General features: G+C 42.4%; 1 non-coding gene across 1 annotated transcript; it reads left to right on the top strand.

Annotated features, from left to right (window-relative positions):
- The first annotated feature begins 2,728 nt into the window (after nucleotides 1-2,728).
- trnak-uuu (transfer RNA lysine (anticodon UUU)) lies at nucleotides 2,729-2,801 on the top strand. Its single transcript has one exon. It is a non-coding gene; the product is annotated as a tRNA-Lys (tRNA).
- Nucleotides 2,802-14,878: the final 12,077 nt, after the last annotated feature.

Raw genomic sequence — 14,878 nt, 5'->3', positions numbered from 1 at the left:
ATTGGGCAGAGAATGGCAGATGGAATCTAATCCAGATAAATGCGAAGTGATGCATTTTGGTGCAACTAATGTAGGGGCGGGGGGAGTTATACAATAAGTGACAGAACCATCAAGAATATAGACACAAAAAGGGATCTGGGTGTGCAAGTCCACAGATCCTTGAACGTGGCAGCACAGGTGGAAAAGGTGGTGAAGAAGGCATATAGAAAGCTTGCCTTTATAGGACGGGGTATCGAGTATAAAAACTGGAGTCTGATGTTACAGCTCTATAGAACGTTGGTTAAGCCACGTTTGGAATACTGTGTCCAGTTCTGGTTTCCACACTACCAGAAGGACGCGTGGAGAGAGTGCAGAGGAGATTTACCAGGATATTGCCTGGAATGGAGGGTCTTGGCCATGAGGAGAGATAGGGAAAACTGGGGTTGTTCCCCTGGAAAGACGGAGAATGAGGGGAGACCGAATAGAGGCATATAAAATTATGAAGGGTATAGATAAGGTGAGCAGTGGGAAGCTTTTTTTCCAGATCGGAGTTGACAATCATGAGGGGTCACAGGTCCACGGTGAGAGGGGCGAGGTTTAGCTCAGATATCAGAGGGACGTTTTTTAAACAGAGGGTGGTGGGGGCCTGGAATGCACTGCCATGTAGGGAGGTGGAGGGGGACACGCTGGGATCGTTTCAGACATATCTGGATAGTCACATGAGCAGACTGGGAATGGAGGGATACAATCGAATGGTCTATTTGGACCAATGAGCGGCGCAGACTTGGTGGGCAGAAGGGCCTGTTTTCTGTGCTGTACTGTTCTTTGTTCTGGAATATCTATCGACAATTCTTCAAATAGCATTCTTCAAATATGGGACGTCCCTATACCAGCATTAGGGATATAGAGAGGGCAGTGAATCTGAAGCCGAAAATCTTGTTAAAAGTGTTCCAAAGTCTGATTGGAAGAATGAGGCTTCGGAGATGAATTAAGTAATGGATTTAAGATGCTGCGAGGCATTGAGCCACACGTTGGAGATCAATAAGTCCCTCTAGCGGATTGGTGGGTACAAACAGGCAGAGATTTAAAACCATTTGTAACAGCTGTGCGAAAAACTCAGCTAATTTATTTCTCATGGAAGTGCCTGGATTTTGAAAGTTCTGCATGAAAAAGAATCAATTAAACATTCTGCTCACACAAATATTCTTCATCAGTATTTGGAGAGGAACCTGGGAATGAAAAATTATCAATGTTCTGGAGAAATGTGCGGGGTGAATCTATACGGTGGGAACGATCCGCCTTGAAGGTGACAATGCATGCACAATAAGTAAATAAGCAGTGGTGTCAGAAGCAGAAACTTACAAATAGCAGGAATTGGCAATTAAAATCCTTCAGGGACAAGACCAAACTGAATGGAAGTAAAGTCACGGCACATGGGTGTAAGTGGTGATCTTGTGTCTGTGACTAAACAGCTTAGAAACATTCCTTCTTCAAATCCGGCGCCGGTCAGCTGCCATGAAAGTTATATCATTGTTATTATTAACATACGGACGCTGATTTTTTTTTTTCAGTAGGTGGATCAGTTAGTTAACTTCCATTGCGATTCAATTAAGAAAGCTTGCATCCTCTTCTGGGCACCTGACATTACATAATCTTCACAAATTTACTGAGTCGCATACTTGACCCAGTGACAAGACGGTGCCAACAACCTACAGTGTATCTATTAATTTTGAAACTTAGTGTCTAATTCTTTGAAAGACAGCAATGTCAAAAAGCAACAATGAAGTTTTCACATAATTATTAGGTGTTGAGAAATGTCATTCGCATTGAAAAGGAATCCTTACATTTCATGTCAGTTACTTTAATTTTAAGTGGATTCAATGTTTTGACATCAATTCGCAGCACAATAATGCAGCCACTGCTGAGGACATCACCACTCAAACAGGGACACTTCAGGGTCCGACCTGCAGCAACATGGCTCCGCCGGCACCGGTGTAGAATGGCTTCATTGGCAGAACAGCAGAGTCACCAGGAAGGGACTTAGTTATCGTTGTGATTGCGTTGGTCCATGAGCGCTCGGTGCTTGATGAATTCAGAAGGAAATTAAACAGCGTAAATAAAATTGGGTGATGGAATCCATGAATCCACTGGATAATTCCACCTGTCATAATACTCTTTGATTCCATCACACCCAAGGTCGAGCTGAAACCCCTTTCCAACATCTCTCCCTCATCGATTCCCACCCATTTCCTGTCTGTCAAATTTTGCACTTAATTCCAGACGTGTCCATGTTTAAACACCTTCAATAATTTTAAAGTGTTTGCAGATGTCGTAAGGTTGAAGATGTAATGTACGAAAATAAATTTTCATTATGGTTAGTTTCGTTTCATCCATATCCGCACGCACCACCCCCGCCCCCCCCCCCCATCACTATCTCACCGCGAGCCTCACAGGAATAATGGCCAAGACGAAACAATGTTTAAAAGTGAACGTTAGGAATTGGCTTTCTTTAAAGGATTCGGGTTTCGTGACAACAATTCGTCAAACAAGTTTTGGCGAGGCACTGATGTTTGAGTGAGAGAGCTGGATAATTGAGGGGAAGGCAGTGACTGTCTCAAACCCTATGGAGACTACTTGTGTGATAGAAACAATCTGAAGATATTAGATGATAGCTGGAAGGAATGCAAAACTTCAAGCATGTGATATTCAGACCGACCAGTATAGGGCGCTTCGCGACAACAGCGTGGGAGCCCGGATAGCTCAGTCGGTAGAGCGTCAGACTTTTAATCTGAGGGTTCAGGGTTCAAGTCCCTGTTCAGGCGATGCTTTTCAACCTCCATTTTCAAATGAATCACACTCTTTCATGTGTCTTGAAAGCCACTGGTCACTTTGCGTTTGCTCCAGACATTCAAACGCGGATATATTTCAATCCTGTTTTGCACCAGATGGTTCTCAGCCTTGTCTGTTATGACGTTTCAAGTGCCCTCCGTCATAAGTAATGCTATTCCAGAACCCAGAAGGAATTCATCATGATTATTTTAAGATTAATGATCGAACTCCACTCTAACCGAGAGAAAGACCAACAAATAACCTCGGTCGCATCTATTTTCAGTTAAATGATGTTTAGTTAAAGTTGATTTTCAGTTAATATTAAAGTGCGTTTTAAGTGTTAAAGTAAAGCCGCTTACACTGCTGGAGTCCGGATCCTTCCATTCCCATCCTACTCGTGTGTTCATCGAGTTCCACCTTAAATAGCGCTATCATATCTCCCACCGCATTCCCGGGCAGTATGTTCCAGCTATTCACCATCCCCTGTGTAACAAAAAATGTTTTGCATATCTCCTATAAAAATTTTTCCTACGTACCTTAAATCTATGTTCCCTAGTACTTAACTTTTCTACCCGAGGAAACAGCGTTTGGCTGTCCACTCTGTCCATGCCACGCATAATTTGTAAATCTCCATCAGGTCATCTCTCAAATTCCGTTATTCCAGTGACAGCAAAACTTTCCTCTCAGGTAAAACCCTCCAGTCCAGGCAACGCGATACGAAACCTCTTCGGCGCACTCCCCAAGGCATCCAAATTGTTCTGGTAGTGTAGCGATCAGAATTGTTCACAATACTCGAAATGAGGCCGAACTAAAGTTTTTTACAGCTGCAGCAGAGCTTGAATTTTATATATATATAGATATATACATTTATATATACACTCAGTGCCACGACCATTGAATGCACGCATGCCATATGCCTTCTTGCCTACTTTATCCACGTTGTTGCCGCTTTCAGTGATCCGTGGACATGCACGTCCAGATTTCTCTGCCTGTCAATACTCCTAAGTGCTCTTCCATTGTTGTAGAATTCCTACATGCATTGGACCTCAGAAAATTCATGATCTCGCACAGTTCAAAAGTTTCGAATTCAAAAGTTATTCAGTGAAATGCGCAGAAAGGTAGCACAATGATTTGAATTCACGTTTATGGGACAAGTGCATTATCAAACGAAGGCAAGGCTGAACTACTGTTGGACTTCGCACAAGGAAGACAGAGTAAGGATCGAAATTGAAGGATTTAATGAGGACCTTGTTCTGCCAAATATATCACATACTCAGCACTCTGAGATTTAGAAAGATAAACTAATTGTCATTTTGATCTCAAAGTGGATGGCATCACACTTTCCCATGATCACGAACAAATCTGCAACTCTCAAACTTTTCAGCTCGGAGGTAAACAACGCCATCCTCACCAGTCACTCATCATAGCTGAAATTCCTCATCAGAGGCAACTTCATGGTCAATATCTTTTGTATCCCCTCCAGCGAAATCACTTTCCAAAGAGAGTTTCAAGCCAGAATTCTGTATACTATAGAATAATGTAGCTGTAAGTTATCAATCATTATATACAGCTCCATCATAACCTCCGTGCTCTTATATTCTATGCTTTGTTTAACATATTAGGACACCCCATATGCCTAGCTAACCATTTTATCTACCTGACCGGCTGCTTTCAGGGCAATATGGAGATGAACCCCACGTCCCTACGGTCCTCTCATTCAAGTGACAACTCACTGTGAATGAATGGCTGGTTCAAGGCCGGAACAGAGCGGACGCCTAGGAGCTGAGGTAGCTCAGCCAGGAGCGCAACAGGCTTTTAATCTGACTGGCCAGGGTTCAACTCCCTGTTCACGTGTTGCTTTTTCTCCCACCCAAAACACAATTGTTTGACATGATTTTTTTCCTTAAATAGATTAACCGATGTACTTCTTTGATATAACTTCATAACTTTAATGGTTTTAATGTGTTATATATGTCCAGCGAGCCGTCTGTGAAAAATAAATTAATCCTCACTTTACTCTTCATAAGACCCAGGAAGGCAGAACGAGATCGCTGTCCACCCAGTCTCGCTGTGGGTCAATGCGAAAAATGTGTTCAGGGAAATCTGAAATACAATTGATTCTTCCAAACAGGCAGTCTTACAAAGCGCAATGGCAACATTTGAAAAACACCTCAGCTCAAGATTCACTATAACCCAAACAGCCAAATAATAGGAAAATGCTAAGAGGGAAATCGGCCGCCACCAGTTCATGTAATATTGGAGAGCAGCCAATGAAGTTCCCTGTATCACTGTTCGGGTAGAAGCTTGCATAACTCAGTCGGTAAATTTTTCATCTGAGGATACAGGATTCAACTCCGTATTCGGGCGCTGCTTTTCAACTTGAACAAAAACTCTATTCGTGTAGCCGCACAGAAATCATCCTTTTTTTTTCTCAGAAATTCTAACTCCCGCCCTTTATTGATCTACGAGTTATTTTGACCTAGATTCGTAAGCTATCCTTCAAGATTATCTCATTTCTTATCACTATGCATACCACAAAGTTCTTTCAAATTCCTGCCATCTCCTTAAATCTCAATGTCACTTCTTTTTAATGACACAAGTCTTCAACCCTTATTTGACTGTTACATTTCATATACAGTTTGAACTTTGCAGTCGAGTCCTTTATTTTGAAACATTAGTTTATTAAGTTGTTGTTTCAAAGCGTTTATTTGACAAGTGGATACTCCCTCTACTGGCAGAGTATTACAATTGTAACTCATTGAGAGGAGATTTCTGATATGCTGCCAGGGCTCTTTTTCCAAAGGAGATGAGGAATTAGCCATCATGTCCAGAGCATATTCTTAATCAACATCAGCAAGGCAGATGATCACGTCATTGGAGGAGCTTTTCCGATGAAAATTGGCTTCTATGGTAACTTCACGCCAGAAGTAAAAAGGCAATATTGGGGCCTATGATGAAAAGGGCTGTAAAAAGAGGTGTGTCTCTTACATAGATTTAGTGCATAAATTCAAGCGGTTTTTTTTTAGACAACCCCGTTAATAAGGCAGCAATTATTGTTTGATCGATTTAGATGCGGGATGTTAAAGAGTTTCATCTTCATACTGAACGCGTCTTCTACTCAATAGCGTGATGCGGAATATTTGTTTCTAAGCAGATGGCCACAGCCTTACCAAAATATAACAGGCATGTTTCAAAGTTGATTTGCCAAAGAAAGGGTGAAGACCACAGAGAGTTCTGACGTTAACCGGGGAAATAGCGATTACGTTCGCCAAGAAGCTTAACCATCTCCTCCATCTCTCAAGTGAAACAGGGATTACTTGTACTTTACACATTATTTATACTGTGTTCGCGGTGGGCTGTTCCATTCCTCAGGGAAGAAACTTTTATTAAATTAAGTGTTCTTTGGAACTCTATTGTATAGGTTGAGGCCCCGCCCTTTTCCTTGTTCACCTATCACTTTAACTCTCTAATGCATCATAATGAGGCCAGCATTACATATTTGGCTTTGTGTGGTTCCATGAAAGAGGAAGTGCAGATTTTTTTAAAATGTAAATGCAGCTATTCTATGAAAGTGTACCAAACTGCCTTAATTCCCCCTCCCACCCTTACCCAACTGTCAATTTCTGTCTAAGTGATCCTGTCATCCCCTATATGCCTTTCCTTAACAGTGGGATCGTATTTTCAGTATTTGCAGCTGTTAATTTAAAAAAAAGTCCTAAGGATCTGGCCATCAGTTCCTGGGAGTTCACACGCTTTTAGTGGCAATCATTCCTCCAATAGTTTTTCGATACTCAGACCAGTTGCTCTTTACGTACATTATATCTCCAATGTACAGACATGATCTGAAAATCCCATCATGGGTTAATTACAGGTAAATTGGATTCAAAAAAACGCCTTGAACTTTTGATAGAAAAATTCTACCTGGATCTTAATGTGTCCAAGCAATTTACTTGACTCCAATTCCAAACGTCGTCGGGATCGTTGGAAAATGTATGATTGGAAACGAGAGGGAAAACACACCTAGTTCGGAACAAGCTATTAGTTTGCAGAAAGACATTGAGAGCGAAAATGTCGGGATAATGGGGCACACTCAAATTGGCAGTTTTCACACAACGATATGCAGAACTTTGACCTTACGATTTGTACTGGGCCCACTTTTCTCATTCTATGTCAAGCGAATAAAGAGAGAGCCTCAGTCTAAAATCATGCATTAAACCACTTTGGTGGCCCAGAAGAAAATGTCGATGGGAGCATAAAATTGCAAAATGCCACTGCAGGTTGAAGTCAGTGCATAAAATGGTGGCACATGGCGTTCAGGAGAGGAAAGTCTGAAGCTATCCATTTCAGACCTAAGGACGTTCAGAGGAGATGGACAGTGATCTATTGGAGAGTAGTCGAGTCACAAAGATCGTCGTGTAGAAACAAAACACACAAATTCTATTGCAAACGTGATGTGCTTTTTATTTCAGGAGTTGAGGGATAAAAAGGAGGGAGATTTCTTGTCAGAAATGTTCGATTTTTTGTCAACCTGTAAAAGATAACACTGTGCGTCATTGGAGATGCTAAGAGATGGGGACAATTCTGGTTTGCCAAACTGCAGAAGACAGATGCTGCAGCGGACAGTCATGTAGCAATTGAAGTCTACTTACAGCACCACCTTTTGGTCCTGGTGGAAGAAACTCTGAACAACGAACAAAGAACAAACAAAATTACAGCACAGGAACAGGCCCTTCGGCCCTCCAAGCCTGCACCGACCACGCTGCCGACATAACTAAAACTGCCTACCCTTCCAAGACCATATCCGTCTTTTCCCATCCTAATCATATATTTGTCAAGATGCCGCTCAAAAGCCACTATCATTACGGCTTCCACTGCCCCGGCAGTGACTTCCAGGCACCCACCACACGCTGTGTAAAAGATCTGCCTTATATATCTATTTTAAAGCTATGCCCCCTAGTAATTGATATTTTCATCCTGGGAAAAATCTACTGACCATCCACTCTGTCCATGCCTCTCATAATACTGTAGACTTCCATTCGGTCGTTCTGCAACCTCCGTCGTTCCAATGAAAACAAACTAAGTTTCTCCAACCCCTCCTCGTAGCTAATGCCTCCATAACAGGGAACATGCCTAAATATTTTCTGTACCTTCTCGACAGCCTCCACATTCTTCTGGTAGTGTGGCGACAGGAATTTAACACCATATTCCGAGTGAAGCCTAACTAAGGTTCTATAAAGCTGCAACATGAATCGTCAATTTTTAAACACAATGCCCTGGCCAATGAAGGCAAGCATGCTCTATGCCTTCTTGACTACCTTCACCACCTGCGATGCCTCTTTCAGGGACTTGTGCACTTATATACACAGATTCCTTTGCTTTCAATACTCCTAAGGGTTCTGCCATTATCTGTATTAGACCTTCCAAAATGCATACCTCACATTTGTCTGGATTAAACACCTTCTGCCATCACCCTGCCCAAATCTCTAACCATCTATAACCTGCCTTATCCTTTGATGGTTCTCACCGCTATCTGCATATCCACAAAGGTTTGTATTGTCCACAAACTTACTAATCAAACCAGTTCCATTTTTCTCCAAATCGACTGCTACTCTTTGTCTCGTGTTACTGAACCAGTTTTGTATCCACTTTCCCAGCTCACCTCTGATCCCATGCAGCTTCACCTTTTGCACCAGTTTGCAATACCTTCTCAAATGCCTGACTGAAGTCCGTGTGGACAACATCCACTCGCCTACCCTGGTCAGTCATCTTCGTCAGTTCCTCTAAAAACCTTATCAATTTAGTGAGACACCTCTCTTTCACAAAACCATGTTGCTGCACACTAATACGTTTGCTTAATTCCAAGTGGGATTTAATCCTGTCTCGAGTAATCCTCTCCAATAATTTCCCTACCACTGATGTAACACTCACCAGCCTGTAATTACCTGCATTATTACAAAGATTTCTCTCAAGGCCCCAGCAATTTCCTCCTTTGTCTCGCTCAGTATTCTGTGGTATATCCCATCAGACCCTGGGGATTTATCTTCCTTAATGTTTCTCAAAAACCCCAGTACCTTCTCCTTTTTGATAGAAGAGCCTCTCGGCACATCAGACTACAGAGCCCCTCGAACTATTGTTCGAATGTTCTTTGTCCCTCCCTGCTTAACAACAGAGCCAGCCATGGTGCCACTGCTGTGGCTTTCGGTCCTGTGATCCTCTCATAAGACATCGCCCCATCAGTTTCCAAAACGGTGTACGTGTTGGAAACGGGGATGACCACACGGGATCCCTGTACGAACTGCCTGCCCCTTTAGCGGTCGCTCATCTATCTTCCTGAATCTCATGCGTGACCACGTCTTTAAAGCCTTTATCTTTGACGCTTTCCGCCACCTTTATGCTCCTAAGTGCATCCGACTGTTGCTCCAATGGATTATCCATGCGGTCTGCACGAATTTGCAATTGGGGGCACTTCCTGCAGACACAGCTGTCCGAGATGCTGGAAGCGTCTCTGATCCGCCGCATCTCTCAAATGCAGCATTATAGCCCCACTGACCAACATTTGAGCACCAATTAAATGATTTAGGAAAAATTATAAAACTCTTACCTTCACGTTTACCTTCTCGTGATTTTTTTTTTGGTCTGAGAAGGAGGGAGGAGGAAAAGACTAATGCAGTGGTTGGGGTTTACTGCTCCTTGACACCAAGTCTTCCACTTCCCACTTTTTAGTGGATGGTACTGGTCCGACTTCTCCAAGAATGCACCAGTCCCTCAGCCACCGCTACTCTGCAAGTTGGATAAGGTCCTCCCTATATTCTACATCCTTACATACTTGATAAAAATTGATGCAGGAGTTGCAGCATTTTGGTTGTGTACAGGTTGTGATTCTGTTTATGCACAATACTTCGATGCACCGTCATCGCTTATATCTGCCCGATTGTGCAATCTCGTAAAAAACTTGTCAGGGGTCTAATCCAACAATTAATTTGCACAATGCAAAGGCTTCATTTGTGTGAACAATGGCGCCTGTTACTTTTCGAAAGGCCATTTCTATGAGAACAACATTGACCTGATGCAAGGGCAACGTGATCAATAACTTTTGATTACCAGGAGGCTATAGACTAATGGTACTATCGGGATACAGTTAATCCAGAAAGTCAGCTAATGATCTGCAGAGCAGGGTTCAAATTCCGTCAGGGCAGCAAGTGAAATTTGAATTCAATAAAGAAAAAATGTGGAATTTAGAATCTATTGATGTCCACAAAATTATTGCCGATTGTCAGCTCACTCATGTTCTTTATGGAAGGAAACCCACAGTCCTTGCTTGCTCTAACCGACATGTGATTCGAGAGCTACAGCAATGTGTTTGACTCTCAATTGCCTCGGGCAACTCGGGATGGGCAATAAATGCTGGCCAGCCAGCAACGCCTACGTCCCATCAATGAATAATAAAACAAAAAAAACGCTCAAATTGTGATGGACAGAGAGGGAGCAACCTCGGGCCTGATTTGGAGAAAGAACTTACTGTCGTGAAGTGGGAAATTAAGGATAAATTGAGAAAGCAGCATAGCGAGAGATAATGAGATATAGAACAAAAACAGTGCGAGATCAAATATAAAGCGAAAGAGAAACAAGAACAGCAAGGGAGCACTCAAAAGTTCGGAGGAACTATGGTAAAAAGAGGCAACGTGGGGGAGGTCAAATTTCAATAAAGCGAGAAACATAATAGAAAAAAAGGCAAGAAAAAGGTGAGAAGTGCAGATTGGCAACTCTAAAATATTTATGAAAAACACTTAGAAGATAGATAAACGGTGCGATTGGGAAACATAATTACTTTGTCCTAAATCTGAACTTTTTCCAAGTTAATGCAGACAACTGATTCAGGTTGCTACTTTTCTCGAGTTGGAAGGAACAAGTATAACCCTGCACTCTATGGATTCTATTGAAAAGCATTATTCCTAGAATTTTAATACACAGCCTGTTCCAATCCGGCTTCAGACAGAGAGGAGACGTATAGGTTGAAAGGAGATGTAAGCCCTATGCATACATCGCCAGACCACCCTGCTTTGATATTTGCAAAGCAAATCATTGATACAAGAACATAAGAAATAGGAGCAGGAGTAGGCCATCTAGCCCTTCGAGCCTGCCCCGCCATTCAATAAGATCATGGCTGATCTGAAGTGGATCAGTTCCACTTTCCCGCTTTCTCCCCATAACCCTTAATTCCCTTGTCTATCAGAAATCTATCTACCCGTCACTTAAATATATTCAACGAGGTCGCCTCCAACACTTCAACGGGCAGAGAATTCCAGAGATTCACCACCCTTTGAGTGAAGAAGTTCCTCCTCAACTCCGATCTAAACGCCCCTCCCCCCGCCCCCTTATCATGAGGCTGTGCCCTCTAGTCCTGCTATCCTGTCTAAGCGGGAAGAATCTCTCTACCTCTACCCTATCCATCCCCTATGAGAATAACCAATCAATGAGGCGATAAATCTGACCCTTTAAGCTTAGAACTGGAACTGTTACGGAAGATAAAATAATTGCTTGAGAAATCTGTGTTCTGATATATCGTCATCACCCATAATATCACCTGAATTCGTGTTGTTTAAGGAAATTTACAAATCGTGATTGGCCATATTATCAAATCATTGGCCGTTTCCCTGATAGATTTTCATTTAGTTGCGGGCAATAGTCATCGGGACTCGAAGCATTACCTTTCTTTTCTTTCCAAAGATGCTGTCAGACCCCCGGAATTTTTCCAGAATTTTCCACCTGTGTTTATAGTTTTCAGTTTTGACCATATTGAGGGAGGAGATTAACAACATCAAGGTCTGAATCTCCAATCTTTGGTCGGATCACAGGCTGATAAGAATGTAGAAGAGAGCAGAAACATTGCTAAAGCACCCAGCCCCCTGAGTTGGTTTGTTCACAAGTTGTGTAATTACAGAGAATGTCTTTCAAAACTACGTCAATGTAATTCATGTTTGCTAAGAAAATCTTTGGTGAACCAAAGACTGAGAAGCCATTCTTGGATTGTTCCATGCTCAATGCCCTTCGGCTGCTCGGTAATCACATCCATTGGAATGTACACCAGTATAACGTATAATTGATTCAGTGCATAGAATCATAAAATCCTACAGTGCAGAGGTCATATGGCCCATCGAGTCTACACCAACCGCAATCCCACCCAGGCCCTATCCCCATATCCCCACATATTTACCCACTAATCCCACTAACCTATGCATCTCGGTGTATTAACGGGCAATTTAGAAAGGCCAATCAACCTCGCCCGCACATTTTTGGACTAGGTAAGAAAGGTTAGAGGGACGATTTTCCAGGCCCAGAGCAGTACCTCAATATCAGCAAAACAATAATGTTTCCTAACTATGACATGATGAATTATTGTTCACACACACAAACAGACACACACGCGCATGCACACACACACACACAAACACACACACAAAGGTTATCCTTGAAATTTCTTTCGATGTGTAAGTAATTTAACCTGGCAAAATAGATCTAATCCGCGAATGCATACTGCACTCCCTGGACTCTCCAAATTGAACCAGGTTTGTGGTTCAAACCGAGCACACTCCCTGTATGCCTGAAACCCTGAATGCTGATGCAAATCATGCACACTTTCCAGTCCTGTCACCATTACCCCTCACTGAACTTACAACGCCGCAGTCCTGGTCAACACATGTGGACGATGCTCTTTCCATCTCCATTGCCGACTAACACTTCCGTTTTTCCTTCTGTGTCTGAACTGAGGACGCCTTGATTCAGAATTCGAGTTACCCCATGCTGACGATCGCTGCCGTTCCCGCCTCTCCTGCCAATTCCCTCTCGGCCTGAATTGAGGTCTCTTCAACACCGTGTCTGGGCCCTCCCATACGGGTGAGGTCTGTGAACGCTATTCACAGGGTAAAGAATTCTGGGAGTTCAAGCAAAACATGGTGCCAATTGCATTGTGTAATGCTGGGCAACTTCAATCATCCTTAGTCTCGTCCAACCACGTTTATCTCACCTAACCTCAGCCTCAATAAAACTCTCCAGTTTCAAGCACCCCATCCTTGTTCGGCTTCGGCCGTTTGACACATTATCGCCTTGCCCTGCCTGGTGGGCAGATTTCTGTCAATTCACTGACGCCACCTCAATCCCTTGACAGACACTTTGCAGCCGCCTCACAGTTTTGTTTCCTTCTTTGCACCATAGGAAAATTTAGCTACATTACAGCCAACCCATTCATCCCAGCCATGAATATATGTTACTCTCTAAGGGGCCAACTCTCACCGTTGCTGCTCTTTCTATGTACTTGGGGGAACTTGCATGGTTTTGTATATATAAATATATCGTGGGCAAATTTATCTCACTGTCTTTTTACTACTCAACATTTGCTGGTGTAGATTTCTGCCCAATTGTCTGATCTACTTTTAATCAAGGCAACATGGTAGATGTGCTGTCATTCATCTTTAATTTCCTGAGCACTTCGCGGCTGTTGGATCCTTGTCCCAGATTTATTTTTCTGGCTTAATACAACACGATAAAATTTAGAGTGATGAAATATCTCCCTTAATGTCTGCATTGTTCTGCTGTCGTACATGTCAGCCAACTTTCACACACTACTTTAAACATAGCTGTTTAATGCTTCATAATTGCCGTCACTTAAGTTTCGAGAATTTTGCTAAAGACTCAATTGAGGAACGCTCAGTCTGATTACTTGCGGGGAATCATAAAGTGCAATGGAAAAAAACAGCCACTCCCTTTAGCCGACCTGAAACTTGTGAAAGATGCATTCGACTGCAGATGAACAATATCAGGGCCCCAGTGGTTCCGCACTCACGGTAGACTGTGGTTTTAGTTTGGCGCTCAAAAAATGTTTCGTATTTATTTAGCGAGTATAGTTTTAAACATGTGCGAATGAAAGATGTATAGATAAGGTGAGCAATACATGTCTGACCACAATACAAAACCAATATTGTTAATTTGTTTTCTGCTTTCACATTCTCAGTGTCTCTGACGAGGTAACAGGTCATCTCGGTTTAGATACAGATCAAAGATATGCGTCTAAGACACGAACTTCTATTTTTTTTAAAAAATGGGTTGGACCTTTGCCTCGGAGCAGATTCTAGACATTGGCAGTATATTCAGAAGCTGCACATTTGTCGTTAAAAGAACAGAAATGCGAACAAGGAGTAAGATCGTGAAAACTTCCTCTTCCTCTAGCAGTCATGAAATTGGTTGGCAAAAGGAAAAATAAGCTGAATTGAAGTCCAAACTCTAAGGCTGTCGTCAGAAAACCCCTAAAGAAAAAACAACACAAAAGTTTGCAGCTTGGTCTATTGACCCAGCATGCCATTGGCGTGCATATAATTGGTACCAATCTGCAAATTCCTGCAACAATTACAGGGGATTCGAGCAAGCAGGAACTGAATTACTTGCACCACTATAAATGGTTGTGCTGATTAAACAGTTTCTATTCCACTTCATTATATGTCAAGATACTTAACCAGATAAACTATAATCTCCAGAGTGCACACCAACATTTAAACCTGATAGAATCTGTACCAGACTTGTGGAAAATAAGTTTTCAGTTTCTGCATACATGCTCAGATTCGTGAAAGCCAATAACCACGAGTTTTGCATTTTGTTGTCAAGCATAATAATTGAGATAACTTAAGCAGATTCGGCGCTGTCATAGGTCGCTCCCTAATGTTTACCACAGGATGTAAGTACAAGCTTATCCATGATTGTTTGAGAATTAGATAGAACTGTCCGTGGAACAGACCTCAAATTCAGGAAATCGGGGTATGGAGATTGACATTGAAATGATCAAGTTAGGGGCTGTCATTGAGGAACGGACAGAGGTTGCACAATGGAATTTATCATCTCCTCCAACCAAACCAAGAGTCGGAAATCAGGAAGTAAGTGGAACATCACATCTCCCAACTCCCACCTCCCCACTACACGTCCCCCAGCGCTATCACCGTTCTGGAAAACGTTTAGAAGGAAGTCATATTTTTCAATTTAAATTCAACTGTGATTGTAACAAAAATGCTGTTAAGACAATTTG

Source organism: Carcharhinus amblyrhynchos, chromosome 13 (assembly GCF_965287045.1).
Source record: "Carcharhinus amblyrhynchos chromosome 13, sCarAmb.v2.hapA, whole genome shotgun sequence".
In the NCBI taxonomy this organism is placed as follows: Eukaryota; Metazoa; Chordata; class Chondrichthyes; order Carcharhiniformes; family Carcharhinidae; genus Carcharhinus; species Carcharhinus amblyrhynchos.
The sequence above is the reverse complement of the archived record's forward strand: the minus strand, read 5'-3'. Positions and strand labels throughout refer to the sequence as shown.